At 31.8% G+C, this 22,413-nt stretch overlaps 1 protein-coding gene across 1 annotated transcript in view; it reads right to left on the reverse strand.

Annotated features, from left to right (window-relative positions):
- Positions 1 to 19,915, reverse strand: part of LOC127736409 (N-acetylated-alpha-linked acidic dipeptidase 2-like) — a 90,186-nt gene extending 70,271 nt beyond the window's left edge. The window contains exons 1-2 of the mRNA XM_052246949.1: positions 19,864 to 19,915; positions 16,724 to 16,786 (exon numbers count right to left, since the gene is read on the reverse strand). The gene's annotated coding sequence lies outside the window, so the exon portion shown is untranslated. The remainder of the gene's footprint in view (positions 1 to 16,723; positions 16,787 to 19,863) is intronic.
- Between the last annotated feature and the right edge of the window lie 2,498 nt (positions 19,916 to 22,413).

A 22,413-nucleotide genomic window follows, 5' to 3' on the forward strand; every position in this document is an offset into this window, starting at 1 on the left:
TCAAATTTGTATCAAACATGTCAAAGGTGACATAACTTTAATCATGGTCTCATGGAATCTCAAATTTGCCAATAATTTGCTCATTTCTAGGGGTCTAATTAACTTATTCAATATTCAATAAATAGATTTTAGAGTCTGCATCAGCATCTATGACAGCTAAAGACTTTTTGTTATCAAATAGCATTATTTAAGAATTAATGCTTCATTTGTAATTTTATTGGGGTGTAACAGCGTTGACCAAAGCTTGAAAAAGCGGAAGGGCTTCAATAATTAAAAATGTGTGCATGATCAACACTTTTACAACCCCATAAAATTACAAAAAGAAGCATTAAATTCTTATAATTACATTTTATGCTACTACCATGCATGAAATTAAGTACAATTAATATCAAATTTTACATTTGTTTTCCTATGCATCGTTGTAATGTTGTCACAGGAAGCATCATGCTGTCATGAATGTTGCATTTCATCATGTTTATTTGGAAATAAAATATAATTTTGGAATGCTACACGATTGTTGTCAACCAATCAAAAATATGAATTCTTATGAAACATACATATGTAATATTATTATTAAATAATGAAAGCCAGACAAAAGACCAATTACTAAGAAAATAAACTGCTTCGCTGAGTGCAGCTAGATACGCCGGCAGAGGTCCAACCCTGAACAGTTGGGGCAAAAATGGACACAATATTCAAGCTTGATACTGGTCTGAATTTGGAATGTAATTAAATATTTGACATATTATAGGTTTCTGAATAAATGTAGTCAAAGAACATGAAATTGGTTATATGAATTGAATTTATATTTAATTAAAGATTTCTTGCTGTTGTGTAATACACTGTGCTGTTGCGCAATACTTAGTAAATCTGTTGTCAGACTATAAACAAATAAAGTTCAATTTCTTCTCAATGTCTGATATTTGAAATTTATGAAAATCAATAGGGAGATTACATCAATAGCTATAAATAATTCTCCAAAGTTTCATGAGAACTGCTGAAAGCAATTTTGAGTTATTGTCCAAAAACTGGAAAATCCCCCTTTTTTAATGAATAAAACCCCATAACTCAGATATGCAAAATCTAAAACTAATAAAATTATAAAGGGAGCTTACATCAACAGATATAAACAATTCACAGAAGTTTCATGAGAACTGCTGAAAGCATTTTTTAATAATTGTCCGAAAAACTGGAAAATCCCCCTTTTTTTATGAACAAGAGTGCACACGCTGAAATGTCTCGCCTTCTTTACTAATCATTGATATTATGTTGATAGTCCTAAATATAAAGCTTTATTACAACTGTCACATAAACTTAACATTAACCAAGTAAACTAAACATTGACCAATGAACCATGAAAATGAGGTCAAGGTCAGATGAACCATGCTAGGCAGGAATGTACAGCTAACAATTCTTCCATACAACAAATATAGTTGACCTATTGCTTATAGTTTAAGAAAAACAGACGAAAACACAAAAACTGAACACTGAGCAATGAACCTTGAAAATGAGGTCAAGGTCAAATAAAACCTGCGTCACTGACATATAGTTCATAAAATATTTCCATACACCAAATATAGTTGAACTATTGCATATAGTATTAGAAAAAAAGACCAAAACTCAAAAACTTAACTTTGACCACTGAACCATGAAAATGAGGTCAAGGTAAGATGACACCTGCCAGCTAGACAGGTACACCTTACAATCATTCCATACACCAAATATAGCTGACCTATTGCATGCAGTATTAGAAAGAAAGACCAAAACTCAAAAACTTAACTTTGACCACTGAACCATGAAAATGAGGTCAAGGTCAGATGACACCTGCCAGCTAGACATGTACACCTTACAATCATTCCATACACCAAATATAGTAGACCTATTGCATACAGTATAAGAAAAACAGACCAAAACACAAAAACTTAACTATAACCACTGAACCATGAAAATGAGGTCAAGGTCAGATGACACCTGCCAGTTGGACATGTACACCTTACAGTCCTTCCATACACCGAATATACTAGACCTATTGCTTATAGTATCTGAGATATGGACTTGACCACGCCACGAAAACTTAACCTTGTTCACTGATCCATGAAATGAGGTCGAGGTCAAGTGAAAACTGTCTGACGGGCATGAGGACCTTGCAAGGTACGCACATACCAAATATAGTTATCCTATTACTTATAATAAGAGAGAATTTAACATTACAAAAAAATCTGAACTTTTTTTTCAAGTAGTCACTGAACCATGAAAATGAGGTCAAGGACATTGGACATGTGACTGACGGAAACTTCGTAACATGAGGCATCCATATACAAAGTATGAAGCATCCAGGTCTTCCATCTTCTAAAATATAAAGCTTTTAAGAAGTAAGCTAACGCCGCCGCCGCCGCCGTAGCCACCGCCGCCGCCGCCGCCGGATCGCTATCCCTATGTCGAGCTTTCTGCGACAAAAGTCGCAGGCTCGACAATAAAACCCTGTAAATCGGAAAAGTTAAATCTAAAATTTATAAAAGTCCAAAAGGGAGCTAATGTCAATAGATATAAACAATTCACCAAAATTTCTTACAAGTTGGTGAAAGCATTCTTGAGTTATTGTCGGAAAACTGGAAAATCCCCCCTTTTTTAATGAATAAAACCCCAAAACTTGGAAATGGTAAATCTGAAATTTATAAAAAATGAAAGGGAGCTCATGTCAATAGATATAAACAATTCACCAAAGTTTCATGCATATTGGTTAAAGCTTTTTTGAGTTAATGTCCAACATGTTGACGATGGACGGACGGACAGACGATCAACGATATACCATAATACAGCCCGTAAACGGGCGTATAAAAATCTATCTTCAAAACAATGTACTTAAATAACAAAAAAAATAATCATAGTTAAAACAAAATATCAATTAAGAAAGACGAACAATAAACCTGATTGGGAGAGTATAAAATAAAATGTCAACCAATGTTTAGTGGTTCTAAACACGATATTTTACTATTATGCAATGCTGTTGAAACATTTTCAAGATGATGATAGAAACATTAAATTTGAACTCATTAACTTCACTCCAGTCATCTCCACAAACTTTCAAAATTTCAAAAAATGTTTTCATGCCAATAACTAATTTAACAAAAATGAATTAAGTAAACATATTGTCGTGCTAATAGGGCAAACCCGCACTCGCTATTTAAAGTATTGGATAAGAGGAAAAGGATGTCTGATATTTCGGTAAAGCACACACTTTTTACAAGTCATCAATGCTGAGCTGCTGGCCAAATATGATATCATTCTGTTAAGTATAGTTTCTGAGGAAAATTTAACACCAATTTTAAGTTTATTCAACATATCGAAAAATTCAAGTATCGCCAAAACAGTAATTAGGTAACTGACAGATCTGTTAAGTACCACCCATTACATTTCATCACTGTCAAGCTGCTAACTTAAAATATGAAATCATTTCGATAAGAGTATCTGAAAAAAAGTGTGACAAAACCATTTGTTATAGGAACATGTGGATGGAAGTACAAGGTGATTGAAAAATAGCCATTGCTTTTGGAATGGGGTATAATATGAGTTACTGCCCTCATGAAAAAAAAATCTGAATATTGTCTGAATTTGTCTGAATTTTTTCTGAAATTGTCTTACACAAGAAATAATGTCTGAATTTTTCTGAATCCTGATATTTCTTTTCTGAAACACTTTTGTGATGGCAACATAGGAAAAAGGATAAAACACTGTGAAAGCTAATGACACATAAAGGTGTTTTTTTGAACAGTCAAATTATAGCTAATATCAATATGATGTAAGCCTATATACTTACTTATCAAGTAAACTGTCCATGACTTTTTCAGACAATATTGAAATTGCTGACATTCTCTTTTAAATCACTGACCAAACAAACAAACAATAGCCAATTATGAATATAATCCTTACTTCTACATTACACAACCTTTTGACCTTTTCTGGAAAGATCAGCTTCCCAGTTAATTCAAAAGTTTTGCTCTGTTCTACAATGTTCTACTAAAAAATATCCATTTCACAATTTCAATTTCTTCTTTAAGCTCTAAAAATGGTTCGATACACTTAAAAGTCAGTAGGCTGCAAAACTAATAGTGTTGTCTTTCCGAGTTGCAAATAATCATATTTATAATGCAATTATCTATGTATCAACAATTTTAACACATGTCTAGCCTGCCAGCATTGTCCAGCATTGTCCAGCATCTTAAATAATTTTTGTTTCCACATGCAAACAAATATGACTTTTCAGCCTAGGGTTAAATCCACAATGATGGTTGAATACTGTTAATAAATTTTAGATCTTGCTATTTTTATCCCAAGTTATAAAGTACTGGTACTCATTATCAATCAACGTTCATTTCAATTAATATCTAAAAACTTCCAGTCGTCTTTACAACTGTCAACAATTGTATATCCAATCCAATTTCTAAATGCTTAAAATTGGTAGCAATTTACCAAATAAGACAGTCTGAAAATGTCCAGTCCGTAGAAAGTAAGTCTGAATGACAGGACAATTCCACACGGACTTAGATGTCCAATTTATATCTAATCCTTATTGATAATTCACCTCTAAAACAATGCTAGAACAAATGATCCTGTCGGCATTCATAAAAATCTTTGTTTTCTTGTTCAACCAAGAAGATTTCCTAATTTATCTCTTTCTTAAATCTTTTGACTGTGGTGCAGCAACCGTGATATTTCACATTCAAAATACTTTATTTCTAAATCTGAGTTTTGAAGGAAATTTATCAAATCCTTGCTAAATAAGCATGAAAATAACACAAAACAAGAAATGCATCCTATCTGTCATTTCCATTTATGTGTAAATTCTAAATCAAGAAACAAAAATTGAATGTTGAGAAATTGTAAATTCCATGTCAAGCTTGCATGATACTTGACATTTTGTTTTCTCTTTTGTACTCAATTATAACAGTCTTTTATTCTCAAATTTCATGAAAACTGTAATTTTAGATCACTTGTTCTTTTACTAACTCAAAAGTCAAAGATTCTTTAATATCCAATTAGAAGGTCTATGGAAGAAAAGTTCTATTAATTTGCAACATTATTAATTCAAAAATGACTCCTTAGAATTTTAATAAATCAAAAATGACTTCTCTATAGCCTGCTGAGAAACCTTCAAATTATCAGTGTTATTTAAAATTACATATATATAGAACCAAATTATGGAATCTTCCGTTCCCAAAACTATGGAAAAATCTCATTATTTTCCAGAAACCCTTGGGGACATCTCCAATCTTTAACTACATAGAAGTTAGGTGTTCTTTTGTAAATTAACAAAGGTGCCATAGAATGCTGCTAAACAGGCTCTATAACAGGAAATATTGGCCTTGCTAATAGAATTATTCCCCGGTGTACATTTAATAAGATTCCCTCATTTTATACAATGGATGCCTATCTATCTACTAAATAAGAAAAGTACACAGACATTGTGGGCTTATACTGTCATAGACATTATTTTTCCAATTATTTTGGAAAAAACAGCTGTTTTAATGTAAAAATTGGTTCTACTATTTCCTGGTTGCAGACAGGAAGTGGGAAAAAAATTTCTAACCTAAATTTATTATTGTCATATTTTCTATTTTGGGAAAGGGACCTCTTGTTTTGATCTTAATAAAATATTTTTTCCTGGCAATTCATTATTAAGATAGCTGCCAGCCTTTCTAGTTCTAGAACCAAAGAATATAATTTCCTGTTTCAGTCATTTACAGCAGATTCCACTGAGTGTGTAGTGAAAGGTAATATCTTTGGTTAGCTTGCTTGTTAGCTGAACCGTGAAGTCATTATTGGGTCAGGTATACTACCCTCCTTTCAAAGTAGCATAGTCCAACAGACAGATCGATTGGTTTACTGTCGGACTAGTCTATTCTTAAAGTAGGGTAGTTTACCTAACTTAACAATGACTTCACGGTTCAGCTAACAAGCAAGCTAACCAAAGATATTACCTTTGGCTACACACTCAATGGAATCTGCTGTAAAAGATTCAACCTGAAACCCAGGTTTGGCAAAAATGTTGCAATGATAGCCTATTTTTTAACTAATTAAAAAAGAAATATACCAGTAAAAGGGAAGATTTAAAGCCAAAGATACATTTCACAATTTCTCTAATTTGCAGAATTGAATGTTGCATTTATGTTTTTCAACAAGTATGTGAATGCTAAAATGTCTCACCTGCTTATTTGATTATTATTAAAGCAAAGACAATGTGTAAAAAAAAAACCAACATTTAAGGGAAATAACTCCAATAAGGAATGGTTTCATTCATATTTGCATTTCTACAGATCTTATAATTTACATCACTGATAATTTTTATGTCTACAGTTTCTGATGACCAATTATAAGTTTGGAATAATAGGCACAATACCTGAAAAAAGGTAAACAAATTGTCATTAAAGGGAAATAACTCTTACAAGTTGTCCTTTGATTATGTCGGTGAATTTTTTGGCCCTGGTAGATTTTGAATAATTAAATTGTTTTAGGTAGATTCTTAACTGAACCCTGAAGTCTTTGTTATAGATTTTTATCAAAACCCTTATCAGTAACTCATTACTCATATTAAAATTTTTTTAAATAATATTTTTATAATTAACATTCTGATGCAAAGGTCAAAAAAATTTTGCTCACAGAATCTCAATCAGTCCATTAAAATAAATAAAGATAACAAATTATTCATTCAGAAAATAAAAGCAGTCACTCACATTGCCTTTTAATTAACAGCATCTATTTAAATATTCACATCATCAAGTCTTTATTATCCAGTTGTCAATTTCAAATGAAGCAACTCTGGTAATTCATTTCATGACTAACTACATTTGAAAAGCATATCAATTAAAAGTGACAACTTTACGATGACATCCTTCTATCATTACAATGAAATATAATATCAGGTTGGGCTTAAGATAACTATTTTGTTGCAGAATGTTTTCGCATTGATTTTAACATTATCCTAAATTGCTTTTGATCAGATTTCTGTGAAAAATAGACAAACTGCATCACAATTCAAATTTTAAAGAGAAATGCCGGCAATTTGAGATATCAAAACATGAAGTTGAAAATTGCTCTATCATATTGAATTATTTTCATAGCTATTCTTTTCACCAAGAGGCAGTCTTCATGATAAACTTTTGAATCAACAGGCCCGGAGATCAATTTTTAGAAAAATTTTGTTAGATTCTGTTGGGCTGTGGGGATGACTTTTACAGGCCCAAAATCAGTTTTACAAGCCTGGGCTGCTGGGCCTGTGGACATTAAGTGTAAACTGGAATTAACATGCATTTCTGTAAAACATAACCATCTTTTTGTGTTTCACCTCTGTTGGCTGTATAAAGTTTTCACTTTAAACATCTTATCGACTTGAAAGACTGTGGATTTATTTTCCTTGATACCAATTTTTTGTCAATTGAGGAAAAATCATATTTTTGTGGATATGAATAATAAATTTGGTTTTAATAAGGTCTTCGTTGTATTTTGTTAAACATTTTTATTAGTTGATTTCCTAAACCTACTAAATCCATGAAAATAAGTGTCTCATAAATAAAACTAGCGTCTCTAAAGAGGCTGTGTCGCTCATCTAGGTCTATGAGCATCTTCAACAATGGACTCTCTCCAATATTGTGGACTAAATAGAATTCATGACTAAAGTCTTATTTTTTGTTTATCTTGTATTGCTGATCATTTTTTCTGTTGACAGTTTCTCTCTATTTTCTTTAGTTTTTGCCCAAAACAAAAAAAAACTTTAAAAAAAATATCAATTAAGGCAATTACTCATATAAAAGTAAACTAACAATTTTGGCAAATTTTTTTCTTATTTGTAGACCTTGTCTTGATCAATTTTGCTATTTAAAGTGTCTATCTATCTTTGAAAGTTTTCCAGATGGTCCGAGTACACAGTTATCGTCCTTTGATTTTCGTTGTCCACAAATATAGTCCCTAGTGTGGACAGTGTGTTACTTGCCAATTTTTTTTATACCCCTTCCAAATTTATTTCTCCATGTTTTATGCCTCAAATAGCAAGTAGGGGGATGAAATTACCCGGTAAAAAAATTTGGGTCATGAATTTTAAAGTTAAGTAGTGATTTGGTCCAGCTGAAAAAGGTTAAAAATAAGCACTTCTGAAGCTGTCAAAAGATTTCAAGACCCCCTTAACATAAAATTGTCCATATTTTGAGTTAGAGCCGATGAAGTTTTCTATAATTTTGACATAATTTGTCCCAAAAGTAGTACAACACAATGTAAAAATATTACTGAGAAAGCGCAGGTGGGATTTTTTTAATTTTCATTTATTGTCTAAAAGTAATGCACTACGAAATAACTGTGTACTCGGACCAGATAGTCAAAAACGTTAAATATTGGTAAAAATCGACATTAAAAAGCAAGTACTCCTACAAGGAGTCGACTGATGATTTCAGCTATTTGACTTATATGTAGATCAAGTCTTGCTGATCATTTTTGCTTGCTTCAGTTTCTATCTTATCTATTATAGTTTTACAGATATTAGGCAAATATGCAAAAAATTAATAAACATCATTATTAAAGGGCATTAACTGCAATAAAGAGTCCTCTGACAACTCAGGCCATGTGGACTTGTTTATAGATCTGGTCTTGCTGATCACTTTTGCTCATTTAAGTTTCCATCTATCTATAATAGTCAAATACACAAAAAATTGATAAAAATCATCATTAAAGGGCATTAACTCCAATAAAAAAATCGTCTGACGATTTCGACCATTGGTCTTATTAATTGATTTTGTCTTGTTGATCATTTTTGGTTTGTAAGTTTCTCTCTATCAATCATAGTTTTTCAGATATTAGGCAAACATGAAAAAAATCGGTATAATTTGTCATTTAAGGGCAGTAACTCCTGTAAGAAATTGTCTGACAGTTTTGACCCATCAGACTTACTCCAAAAAAGACACAGCGGTTTTCAAGATAATAAACCAAACTTTTATTTTACCCCTATGTTCTATTTTCTTCAATGTTGGCCATGTTGGTTGGCAGGTTGGGTCATCTGCACATTTCTTTTGTCGAAAAAGCGAGACATAGCGATCCTACATTCCGTCGGCGTCGGCGTCCACAAATATTCACTCTGTTGTTAAAGTTTTTGAAATTTTAATAACTTTCTTAAACTATCCTGGATTTCTACCAAACTTGGACAGAAGCTTCTTTATGATCATAAGATAGTATCCAGAAGTAAATTTTGTAAAAAAAAAATTCCATTTTTTCCGTATTTTACTTTTAAATGGACTTAGTTTTTCTGCCAGGAAACATTACATTCACTCTGTGGTTAAAGTTTTTGAAATTTTAATAACTTTCTTAAACTATCCTGGATTTCTACCAAACTTGGAAAGAACCTTGTTTATGATCATAAGATAGTATCCAGAAGTAAATTTTGTAAAAAAAATTCCATTTTTTCCGTATTTTACTTATAAATGGACTTAGTTTTTCTGCCAGTTAACATTACATTCACTCTGTGGTTAAAGTTTTTAAAATTTTAACAACTTTCTTAAACTATCCTGGATTTGTACCAAACTTGGACAGAAGCTTGTTTATGATTAAAAGCTAGTATCTAGAAGGGAATTTTGTTAAAATTTTGTTCCATTTTTTCCGTGTTTTACTTATAAATGGACTTAGTTTTTCTTCCAGTTAACATTACATACAGTCTGCAGTTTAAGTTTTTAAAACATTTATTAGATTCATAAACTATCCTGGATTTTTACCAAACTTGGACAGAAGCTACTTACAATCAAAAGATAGTATAGAGAGGAATATTTTTATTAATTTTTTTCCTCATTTTTGTTGAGCCTGTGATTAACAGCAAAAGTAGGCGAGACACTGGGTTCCGCGGAACCCTTACAAATTTTTTAAACCAGATACCCTTATGATGATTGTGGCCAAGTTTGGTTAAATTTAGCCCAGCAGTTTCAGAGGAGAAGATTTTTGTAAAGTTAACGACGATGGATGCCAAGTGATGAGAAAAGCTCACTTGGCCTTTTAGGCCATGTGAACTAACAAAAATGCACTTGTTTTTATTATGAGCATTATTTTGACAGCCCCCCCCCCCCCCCCTCCCCCGTGAGTCGGAGTCATTACTCAAAGTATCAGATCACCTTGATTTATGTTCATCTTCAACAATGGTCATTCTCCAACATTGTAGACTAGAATATATTTCATGGCTAAATATCTTTCAGTCGATCTTGTATTGATGATATTTTTTTCTGTTTAGTTTCTCTCTATCTACTAAAATTATTTTTTGTCAAAAACTTAAAAAATGAGTAAAAATTCGTAAGGGTTCCGTGGAACCCAGTGTCGCCTACTTTTTCTGTTAAACGCAGGCTCAACAAAAATGAGGAAGTAAATCAATAAAAATATTCCTCTTGATACTATCTTTTGATTGTAAGAAGCTTCTGTCCAAGTTTGGTAAAAATCCAGGATAGTTTATGAATCTAATAAATGTCTAAAAACTTTAACTGCAGACTGAATGTAATGTTAACTGGAAGAAAACAAAATTTCCTTCTAGATACTAGCATTTGATCATAAACAAGCTTCTGTCCAAGTTTGGTACAAATCCAAAATAGTATAAGAAAGTTATTAAAATTTTAAAAACTTTAACCACAGAGTGAATGTGTTGTTTCCTGGCAGAAAATCTAAGTCAATTTAAAAGTAAAAAATTCGTAAGGGTTCCGCGGAACCCAGTGTCTCGCCTACTTTTTCTGTTAATCGCAGGCTCAACAAAAATGAGGAAGTAAATCAATAAAAATATTCCTCTTGATACTATCTTTTGATTGTAAGAAGCTTCTGTCCAAGTTTGGTAAAAATCCAGGATAACTTATGAATCTAATAAATGTTTAAAAACTTTAACTGCAGACTGAATGTAATGTTAACTGGAAGAAAACAAAAATTTCCTTCTAGATACTAGCATTTGATCATAAACAAGCTTCTGTCCAAGTTTGGTACAAATCCAAAATAGTATAAGAAAGTTATTAAAAGTTTTAAAAACTTTAACCACAGAGTGAATGTGTTGTTTCCTGGCAGAAAATCTAAGTCCATTTAAAAGTAAAATACGGAAAAAATGGATTTATTTTTTTACAAAATTTCCTTCTAGATACTAGCTTTTGATCATAAACAAGCTTCTGTTCAAGTTTGGTACAAATCCAAAATAGTATAAGAAAGTTATTAAAATTTTAAAAACTTTAACCACAGAGTGAATGTGTTGTTTCCTGGCAGAAAATCTAAGTCCATTTAAAAGTAAAATAAGGAAAAAATGGATTTTTTTTTTTACAAAATTTACTTCAGGATACTATCTTATGATCATAAACAAGCTTCTGTCCAAGTTTGGTAGAAACCCAGGATAGTTTAAGAAAGTTATTAAAATTTTAAAAACTTTAACCACAGAGTGAATGTAATATTTCCCGGCAGAAAAACTAAGTCCATTTATAAGTAAAATACGGAAAAAATGGAATTTTATTTTTACAAAATTTCCTTCTAGATACTATCTTATGATCATAAACAAGCTTCTGTCCAAGTTTGGTAGAAATCCAGGATAGTTTAAGAAAGTTATTAAAATTTCAAAAACTTTAACCACAGAGTGAATATTTGTGGACGCTGCCGACGACGACGACGACGACGACGCCGACGGAATGTAGGATCGCTATGTCTCGCTTTTTCGACTAAAGTCGAAGGCTCGACAAAAATGGAAAAAATGTATTTATTTTTTTTACAAAATTTCCTTCTAGATACTAGCTTTTGATCATAAACAAGCGTCTGTCCAAGTTTGGTACAAATCCAAAATAGTATAAGAAAGTTATTAAAATTTTAAAAACTTTAACCACAGAGTGAATGTGTTGTTTCCTGGCAGAAAATCTTAGTCCATTTAAAAGTAAAATAAGGAAAAAATGGATTTTTATTTTTACAAAATTTACTTCTGGATACTATCTTATGATCATAAACAAGCTTCTGTCCAAGTTTGGTAGAAATCAAGGATTGTTTAAGAAAGTTATTAAAATTTCAAAAACTTTAACCACAGAGTGAATATTTGTGGACGCCCCCGACGACGACGACGCAATGTAGGATCGCTATGTCTCGCTTTTTCGACTAAAGTCGAAGGCTCGACAAAAATCATCATTCAAGGACAGTAACTCCTATAAGAAGTGGGCCTAAGTGTGACACAGGATTGGCCAATTTTTTGTAAGCATGACTTGTGAAAGTCAAATTATTGTGCGTGAAAATGGGAAACGGAGTCGGGTGGGACATGTGAAATTACAAGCGTTATTAGCACAATGATTAGCAGGATACGGGAATTTGACAAAACAATAAGCGGGATCCAGGATCAGACAGCCCCCCAATTAGACCCTCTAAGAAGTGGACTACCAATTTTGGTTTTGTTAACATATTTGTTGATCATGTCTTGCTGATGCATTTTTACAGTTTTTCTCTATCTTCTATGCTTTTGCCCAAAGTGGAAACAATTGTAAAAAATCATCATTTAAGGGCAATTACTTCCAAACGGAGTCAACTAACAATTTAGACTATATCGACCTATTTGTAGATCTTGTCTTTCTACTCATTTTTGCTTATAAAGTTTCTATCTATCTATTATAATTTAAAGGTTATGGGAAACAAAAAAATAATGATAAACAATATCTCCTACAAAAAGTTGACTGACCATTTTGGCCATGCTGATTTATTTGTGGTCTTGCTGCTCATTTTTGCTTATAAAATTTCAATCTAACTATTATATTTTCAAGATTATGAGCTAAAAATAGGTAAAAACCATCATTTAATGGCGTAATATTTGTCATTTAAGTGCAATAACTCCTATAAGAAGTTGTCTGATAGTTTTGATGAAAACAGACAGTAGATAGATCTCAATATAAGGAATATTTTTGCTCTGTCAGATTTATTCTATCTAGAGTGGTTTTCATGATAATTGACAAACTTGCATTTTACCCCTCTGTTCTATTTTTAGCTATGTCTGCCATATTGGTTAGCAGACAGGAACATGTGACATACTATTTTTAACTAGATACCCTATATATCAAATGAAGAATGTGGTTAATTTTGGTTCCAAAATTGCCCAGTATAAGTTTTAGGGAAGAAGATTCTTGTAAAAGTTAATGGACGAAGACAACAAAAAACAGAGGACAGATGCCAAGTGATGAGAATAGCTGAAGGTCTGGATGAGGGGTCCTTCATATCTGTATTTCAAAATTGTTTTAGGGGCTATTTTTCTTTATTCCATATAATTTTTATCCATTATTCTCTATTCTTTAAATTTTAGCACCTAATGATTCTCTATTCTTTATTTTTTTGGTCCAGTTTTCTCTATTCTTTATATTTTTTGCCCATTATTCTCTATTCTGTAAACCCCCATAGCTCCTGTAGCTGATGGCAACATCTTGATTGATTAAGGTTTGCATACAACATGGCTTACCTGTCCTGAGTGAAGAATTATTTAAACATGTTTGTGTTAAAACGTCATATTCTATAAAAATTAAGAAGACAACCCTTAAGCTTGCAATACTTATAAATAAATCAAGTATATAATATACAATGTATATATAGAACAGATCTTCCAAGGAAAATATCAGGAAAAGAACAACAACTCTTGAAGTTTATTATTTTACAATAATGAATTATCTGTAAAAATTCAATTCTATTGTTTAATATTGAGCTTTAAAACAAGAACTCCACTTGTTTCAAAATTTTGTACTCAAACTCTTTAAATAAAAGGGGGTCTGGATGGGGGAGGGTGTCCTTCATTTCTGTATTCTTTAATTTTTTAGGGCATTTTTCTGTATTCTTTAATTTTTTAGACCATTTTTCTGTATTCTTTATACTTTTAGCCCATTATTCTCTATTCTTTATATTTTAGCACCTCATCATTCTCTATTCTTTATTTTTTTGATCCATTTTCTCTATTCTTTATATTTTTTGTCCATTATTCTCTATTCTATAAACCCCCATCCACACCCTCATAAAAGCAACATAATAAGTCAAATAACCGCACATGTATTGCAGCTCATGTAAAATAAAATTCATTGATAATTGACTTTTTTGAAGATCTTAACTTGCCAAACATTTTACTGTTTAAATTTCTCTTATCTATTCATATAATAGTTTTCAAGAAAATAACCAAAAACAGGGAAATTTTGTAAAATTTATTATTTCAGGGGCAACAAATCCAATAGAGTAGTCTGATTGGTCTGAAAATTTTGTGGCAGATGAATCTTAACTGATTATCATTTTTAACCTGTGTCGGTTTTGCTTTAGTTTTTGATATACAAGCAAAAAACTGCATTTTACCCTTATGTTCTATTTTCTAGCCATGGCGGTAATTTTCTATACGGACAGAACAAAAAACAAATTTTATACTAGATACCCTAAGGATTAGTCAGCCCAGATGACAGACCCAAAGGGATGGCAAAAGCTCACATAGCCTTTAAGGCCAAGTGAGCTAAAAATGAGGACAAGCACATAAGACATAGGACATAGGACATATGACAGATGGAAATTTCCTTATATAACACATATGTAAACAAGGTGGGAAGTATCCATGTCTTCTAGTGTCTAAAATATAAAGCCTTATACAAATAGTTAACGCCGCTGCCAGACTGTAATCCTTATGTCTCGCATTTTGCAACTTTTGTCGCAGGCAAGTCAAATATCAATGTTAGTACTTATAAAAACTAGATGTGTCGGAACGACACGAATGGCCCCATCTCAAAAGTTGAAAAATCTGCAATTTCAACAACACATGTGGACACAAACATGCATGGATAGTATCCAGCTCTCAAGACCAATACTAGTTTGATGAAAAATTTCATTGACCAATGAGTAATTAAATTTCAAACTATCAGCAAACAGGAAGTGGATGTACTGCAGATCTAACAAGATGTGTTGAAACGACATGAAAATCAGCATAGCGGAACGAAACATAAACTTGATCTGTAACTCATCATGGTAGTCTCACATATAAAAAAACAGCGCAAAATCTGAAGGCGTATAGAAAAAAGTCTGTTTAACTGTGATTTTCAACAATTTTCAAAGTCTAAAACCCTTAATTTCAGCAAAAATTAGCAGAGCAGAACTTAACTTAAACTTGATCTTTAACTCATCATGGTTAACTCACATACCAAATATCAGCCCAATATCTGAAGGCGTTTAGAAAAAAAATGTGTATAACTTTGATTTTCAACAATTAATCAAAGTCCAAAGCCCGTAATTTCGGCAAAAATTAGCAGAGCAGAATGAAACTTAAGGGCATACGATACAGTTTTGATCCCATAATGAAAATTTGCAATTAGGCTATTTTTGACCTGATTAAATCAAATATGTAATAAAAAATATACCTTCATGTGCTACCTTTTGAGTAAAATGAGTTTGAAATTTCAAATATTTGCTCAAAATTCGGATTTGTGGATGTATTTTTCCTTCCGACAGAAATGCATAACTTTTTTGTTTTAAAAGATAAACACAAGCTGTATTTGTTAAATTATTTGTAATTTCTGTTTTATATAAGTATCCTATAAATTTATGAAATCTTTTGTTTAGAAATAACTCAAATTTATCAAATGTTCATGAATGTAGAAAAAAACGTAATTTTTTGCTGTATATTTATCAAATTTAAAAAAATTGCATTATTGACTTTTTCATGAAAATTGGTACAAATAATCTTCATACGTAATCAAACCGAATGTCATTTTAAAAAAGAGGGGTCCATGAACTCGTTTTCAAGTTAAATCAGTATGAATGATAAAAATCAGTTGAAAAATACATCTTTTCCCGATATGTCACAGTTTGACGTTGCCAAAATAACATTTTACATTAGCAACGTCATTACCTCCCCTATAACTGTATCGTATGCCCTTAAACTTATCTGTAACTCATCATGGTTAACTCACATACCAAAAATCAGCCCAATATCTGAAGGCGTTTAGAAAAAAACTCTGTATAATGGTTTGTTGGGGAATGACGGAATGACAGAATGACAGAATGATGGAATGACAGAATGACGGAATGACGGACAAGGGTAAAATTATATGGCCCCAACAACTTTGTTGCGGGGCCATAAAAATTGATAACCTTTACGAATAAGTTTATTCAAAGGATGTTTGAACCCATTTTTATTTTATTTTTCAATTCCTTTATCATTTTTCTCCTTCACCAAATAACTTGTGGAAAGATTGTAAAAATTGTTTACATAATTTTAAATAATTTTTTTTGGGATTGGGCCACATAAAAATATGTTTGATTTCCTTGATCTGACCCTACCCTAACTAGTCTGGGTAGGGGTAATGCATGACATGTAAGGTTTTTGTAGCATGTGCAGAAAGAAATATTTAATCCTAGATAAAATATTGAATAAAAGAAATAAATATTTGTACACAATGTTTTAAAGTATGTAAAACCATTTCTTTTTAGAGAATTCAATGTTTTCTACTTTTATTACTAGTATTGGGAATAGGCTGAAAAATTATAATCGATTAGATATTAGAACAATAGAATACTGTACCATGCTTCCATTCCATTTTCAGTACAAGATTGCTGTTATGTCTGCTGACTTTTTTTCTACTAGATGATAGAGATGTGCATAAGGATACAGTGAAAAATTTCTACAAAGATTGTTTTCAAATGAATCAATTTTGTCTGTACTCAACTGTAATGAGAATAATTTATAAAACACATATCTTACCTGCATAAAACTTCTCTGTTCCTTCATCAGCTTATCTTCATCTTTATAATTAACAGCACAATCCTGTAAAACAATAGAAAGAATACCAGTAAGTGGCATGGTCATTCATGATGGATGGTCAAAATTATTCCCATTTTTATACGCCCATTTACGGGACGTATTATGGTATACCCTTGTCCGTCTGTCCGTCTGTCTGTCTGTCCGTCCGTCTGTCCGTCCGTCTGTCTGTCCGTCTTCAACATGTTGGACATTTACTCAAAAACGCTTTAACCAATTTGCATAAAACTTTGGTGAATTGTTTATATCTATTGACGTGAGCTCCCTTTCGTTTTTTATAAATTTTAGATTTTACGTTTCCGAGTTATGGGGTTTTATTCATTAAAAAAAGGGGATTTTCCAGTTTTCGGACAATAACAAGAATGCTCTCACCAACTTGCAAGAAATTGTGGTGAATTGTTTATATCTATTGACATGAGCTCCCTTTTGATTTTTATATATTTTAGATTTTACGTTTCCGAGTTACAGGGTTTTATTCATAAAAAAAAAGGGGATTTTCCAGTTTTCAGACAAAAAATCAAAAATGCTTTCAGCAGTTCGTATGAAACTTTGGTGAATTGTTTATATCTATTGATGTAAGCTCCGTCTAGAATTTTATAAATTTTAAATTTTACATTTCTGAGTTATGGGGTTTTATTCATTAAAAAAGGGTTTTTTTTCCAGTTTTCGGACAATAACTCAAAAATGCTGTCAGCAATTCTCATGAAACTTTGGTGAATTGTTTATATCTATTGATGTAAGCTTCCTTTACATTTTCATAAATTTCTAATATTACATTGAGAATTAATTGAACTTTATTTGTTTATAGTCTTGACAACAGATTTACTAAGTATTGCGCAACAGCACAGTGTATTGCACAACAGCAAGAAATCTTTAATTGAATATAAATTCAATTCATATAACCAATTTCAAGTTCTTTGACTACATTTATTCAGAAACCTATAATATGTCAAATATTTAATACAATCCAAATTCAGACCTGTATCAAGCTTGAATATTGTGTCCATTTTTGCTCCAACTGTTCAGGATTGGACCTCTGCGTGCGTATCCAGCTGCACTCAGCGAAGCAGTTTATTTTTTAATTTATTCATATAGTTAACACCTAAAAGTGACATACTGATGATAAGTTACAAAACATGGCTATCAAACAAACAAACAAACATAGTCTTTTATTATCAAGAGTTGAAATTAGTTTTTTTTAAAACAAATGTTGAATGTAACTACAGTATATAAAAGTGCAGAATAAAGGGCATAAAATAAAAAGAATAGAGAATTATGGGGTGCTTAATCACTGTTAATCATAAAGAACAGAGAATAAAGGTCTGAAAAATTAAAGAATATGAAATGAAACACCTCCATCCAGACCCTTTCTTTTCACATGTGTCATGCTAAGCATGCTCCAGCTCGAAATTAAAAGTAGTAGAAACAGAAACTAGGTGGATGAGAGATCAGAAAAGCTCATCACTGTGAATTTGCTGACCAAATATGAAGCAATTCCACACAGAAATGTGTGACAATATTATTTTGTGTCAAGTGAGCCGACAGAGGGATGGGACACATGTATAGCAGAACACTCATGAATGTCAAATTCATACCCGAGAACCATGACAATGTCACAAATATTTTCAAAGGGTAACTGGCTGACCATGCTGACTAAATTAACAACATGCATTATATTACATTCAAGACTTAAAATCTAAACTAATGACTATCATAGTTACATGTAGGTATATTTGTTTTTTGTAAGTCCAAGCTTTGAATATTTAATTTATCTTGGTTTATTATATCCAAACTTTGGTTTTGGTTGGCTAATATGACTCTTTAGTTGACTTTTTGTTTGTGGAATCCAAATCACTTACAGCAATCAAAATTGAGAAGGGAAATTAAACAACCCAACCAAAGAGCAAAAAACAGCCCAAGGCCACCAATGGGTCTTCAACACAGCTAGAAAAACGTGCGGGGAGTTGCAGGTTTTTCTTGCTGTATTTAAGACCTATTGGTGGCCTTGGGATGTTTTTTGCTCTTTTGTTGGGTTGTTGTCTCTTTGACACATTCCCCGTTTAATTTCCATTCTCAATTTAATGAACCCTAATTTTAACAATATCAAGGTGATACTTTTGAAAGTTTATATTATGCATTAGTTTGGAAAGTAAAAAAAAATGTGTTTCCGTAAGGGAGCTACCATTTGATATTTATGGGGGGGCTAGGATGAAAAATTTTGTCCTGTATTTTTTTTTTATTTGTAATCTCTGTCCTGCCTTTTTATTTTTCACTCTATTCGGTCCTGCCTTTTTTTTTTAGTTTATCCTGACCTTTTTTTTACATAAATTGTCATCCTGCCTTTTTTTTTACTCAAAACTCCTGTCCTGCCTATTTTTTTCAAATTTCATCCTAGCCCCCCATAAAAATGGTAGCTCCCTAAGCGATGGTAAAGAAAGAGGAAAGTGGCCTTTACACACAGGTACTTGTTTCTATCCATGGGAAGGTCAACTATCCATACTGTAGGAATATTAATTTTTATGGGGTTAAAATTTCGTGGTTTTGTCTCCATATAAAATTTCATGGGGATTTAATTTCGTGGTTTCCATTAAATGGAAGTGATATTATAATATATATGTCAATGTATGTAGGCTAAATTTTCGAGGGGGTTTTAATTTCGTGGATATATTCTTTCCACGAAATAAACAAAATTAAATCCTCCACGAAAATTTCTGCTTTTACAGTATATACATGTAATACATGTAATAGAAGGATATTCGACCTTCCAATGGATTGAAACAAGTGCCTGCGTCCTAAACATCTAAATATAAAAATAAGATGTGGTATGATTGCCAATGAGACAACTCTCCACAAGAGACCATATGACACAGAAATTAACAACTATACGGCCTTCTTCAATGAGCATGATGAGCAAAGCCGCATAGTCAAGTCACCTAGTGAGCTACTGAATGCTGAACTTAAGAAACACAGGAATCATTTTCTGAATGTTATATACACTCCTGTTACAATTCATATAGTTTAATTGTTGTGTGTGTGTTAGTAGCAGTGCTTTGCGTGCATTTCATAATATAAACTTCACTAACAATTTATATTTGACGCCCGAACGACAATATTTCCAGTCTTCAAATCTACCAAGTTCGGATACTTCCGAAAACACGGAAACTGCTACAACCAAGTACCAATGTAACAGTTATAACAATATACGACAGCTCCGGTCGGTTATGTTTGTCAAAGAGCTGAAACTACCAGTAAGGCCAACCGGGCAATTGTCTCTGAGAAAATTTTCGAAGCATAATGTTCAAATGATTTATACAACATATGTTTTACTGTATAAAATAGTGTTGTTGAAATTAGTAAAATCATAAGTTATGTATTAGATGCAGTTCAAGCTCACTCAGGCAGCGCTGACCGCATATGACTTTTGGTTAATGCGTTTAGTTCCCTTTTGGATATATGGGTATTGAATTGTGTTTTGTTGGAAATAACCCTTAGCAGGGATGACAATTTTGGATATCCGAATCCTCAGAGGGCCGTAATTGTATATTGTATTGTATTGTATTGTATTGTATTGTATTGTATTGTATTGTATTGTATTGTATTGTATTGTATTGTATTGTATTGTATTGTATTGTATTGTATTGTATTGTATTGTATTGCGTTTTGTGTACTGTATCGTGTTTAAATATTGTTTTGTATTGTTTCGTATTTTATTTTATTTCATTGTATTGTATTATATTGCATTTGTATTTATTGTGTATTGTATTGGTTTGCGTTGTATAACATTGCATGGTATTGAATAAGATTGTTTTACATTTTATTAAATTGTATTGTATTGTATTGTATTGTATTGTATTGTATTGTATTGTATTGTATTGTATTGTATTGTATTGTATTGTATTGTATTTATTGTATTGTATTGTGTTTTGTTGAAAATAACATTTAGCAGGGTTGACAATTTTATCACCCTCCCCAGAGAGCCGTAATTGTATTGTATTGTATTGTATTGTATTGTATTGTATTGTATTGTATTGTATTGTATTGTATTGTATTGTATTGTATTGTATTGTATTGTATTATATTGTATTGTATTGTATTGTATTGTATTGTATTGTATTGTATTGTATTGTGCATTGTTTTAAATATTGTATTGTATTATTGTATTGTAATTATTGTATTGTATTGTGTTTTGTTGGTAATAACATTTAGCAGGGTTAACAATTGGTATCCACCTCCTCAGAGGGCCGTAATTGTATATTGTATTGTATTGTATTGTATTGTATTGTATTGCATTGCATTGCATATTGTATTGTATCCTATCGTATCGTATCGTATCGTGTTGTATCGTATCGTATCGTATCGTATCGTATCGTATCGTATCGTATATCATTGTATCGTATTGCATTGCATTGTACTTATTGTGTATTGTTTTGTTTTGCATTGTATCGCGTTGCATGGTATTGAATTGAATTGTTTTACATTTTATTGTATTTTATTACATTATATTGCATTGTACACCATTGTATTGTATTGTATGGTTTTGTATTGTATTGCATCGTATTGCATTGCATCGTATAATAATCTAAGTATAAATTATGACAGATAGACATTGTATAAAGAGCATATAAACTCCAGTCATGCTAGATACAAAACAAAAGAAGGATCCAGCTAGGAGACTGAGGGGATCAAGCCCATTCAAGATTGAGTGAATTTTTTTAGTGATGTTATACTGCCGAACACCTTATTTTTTTTTTAGCGAAACACTCCAGTCCGCACCTTTCATTAATCCTGTATTAAAACATTAATAGTGTTGGCCACTTATCACTCATTATAACGGAAAAAGAAAATCTGGCAATGAAAAGTTTTTTCCTTGATGATTGAACAATGAATTTGAGGTCAATTAAGAACAACGGTTAATTGCCATACAAAAACTTCAGACCCAAAATGTTTATAAAAACCTTTGGTTATCTAGTTCTTACCTGCTAGCTCTTCCACTTGGCTTTCAAATATTTGGCTTTGAACGTTCCTGATGAAGGTACGTATATCCAGAAAAGCTCTGGACGCTTGAAATTTATACGGTGTTGTTTTCATTTTTTTTTTTAGCTTCTGAAATTTGTAGCGTTATTGAAATACCTCACGCCGCTGCAGTCTGTCTCTGCTTTTTGCATAAGTGGTTATAGTGGAGAAAAAAGACATAAACAGAACAAAGCAGTTGTGTCACACAACCATGTTTGACATTTCTCTGTCCTTTTTTCACATTATTCTCGATTCGTTATATTTAGCACCTCATTATTCTCTATTCTTTATTTTTCATTTTTTTTGTCTATTAATCTATCTGATTTTATTTCACGACTGATTTTGTAACAACGCGTATTACTAAGTAGAAAATTAACACGAATATTATAATCGTCGTAAAAATTTTCTGAAGCTAAAACACAAACTATGCAATAAATCGCGAGAATAAGTCGTCACCGAATTCGGCTTTAAAGGGCTAAAAGCGAAATAAAGTATTCGCAAAAATAAGTCATCGCATTGGCTGCTTCTAAGGGTAAACGCGAACTTAATTATTTGCGAAAATAAGTCGTCGAGAAGTCAGTTTTAAGGGGCTAAGGCGAAATAAAGTATTCATAAAAATA

Source organism: Mytilus californianus, unplaced genomic scaffold (assembly GCF_021869535.1).
Source record: "Mytilus californianus isolate M0D057914Y unplaced genomic scaffold, xbMytCali1.0.p SCAF_30, whole genome shotgun sequence".
In the NCBI taxonomy this organism is placed as follows: Eukaryota; Metazoa; Mollusca; class Bivalvia; order Mytilida; family Mytilidae; genus Mytilus; species Mytilus californianus.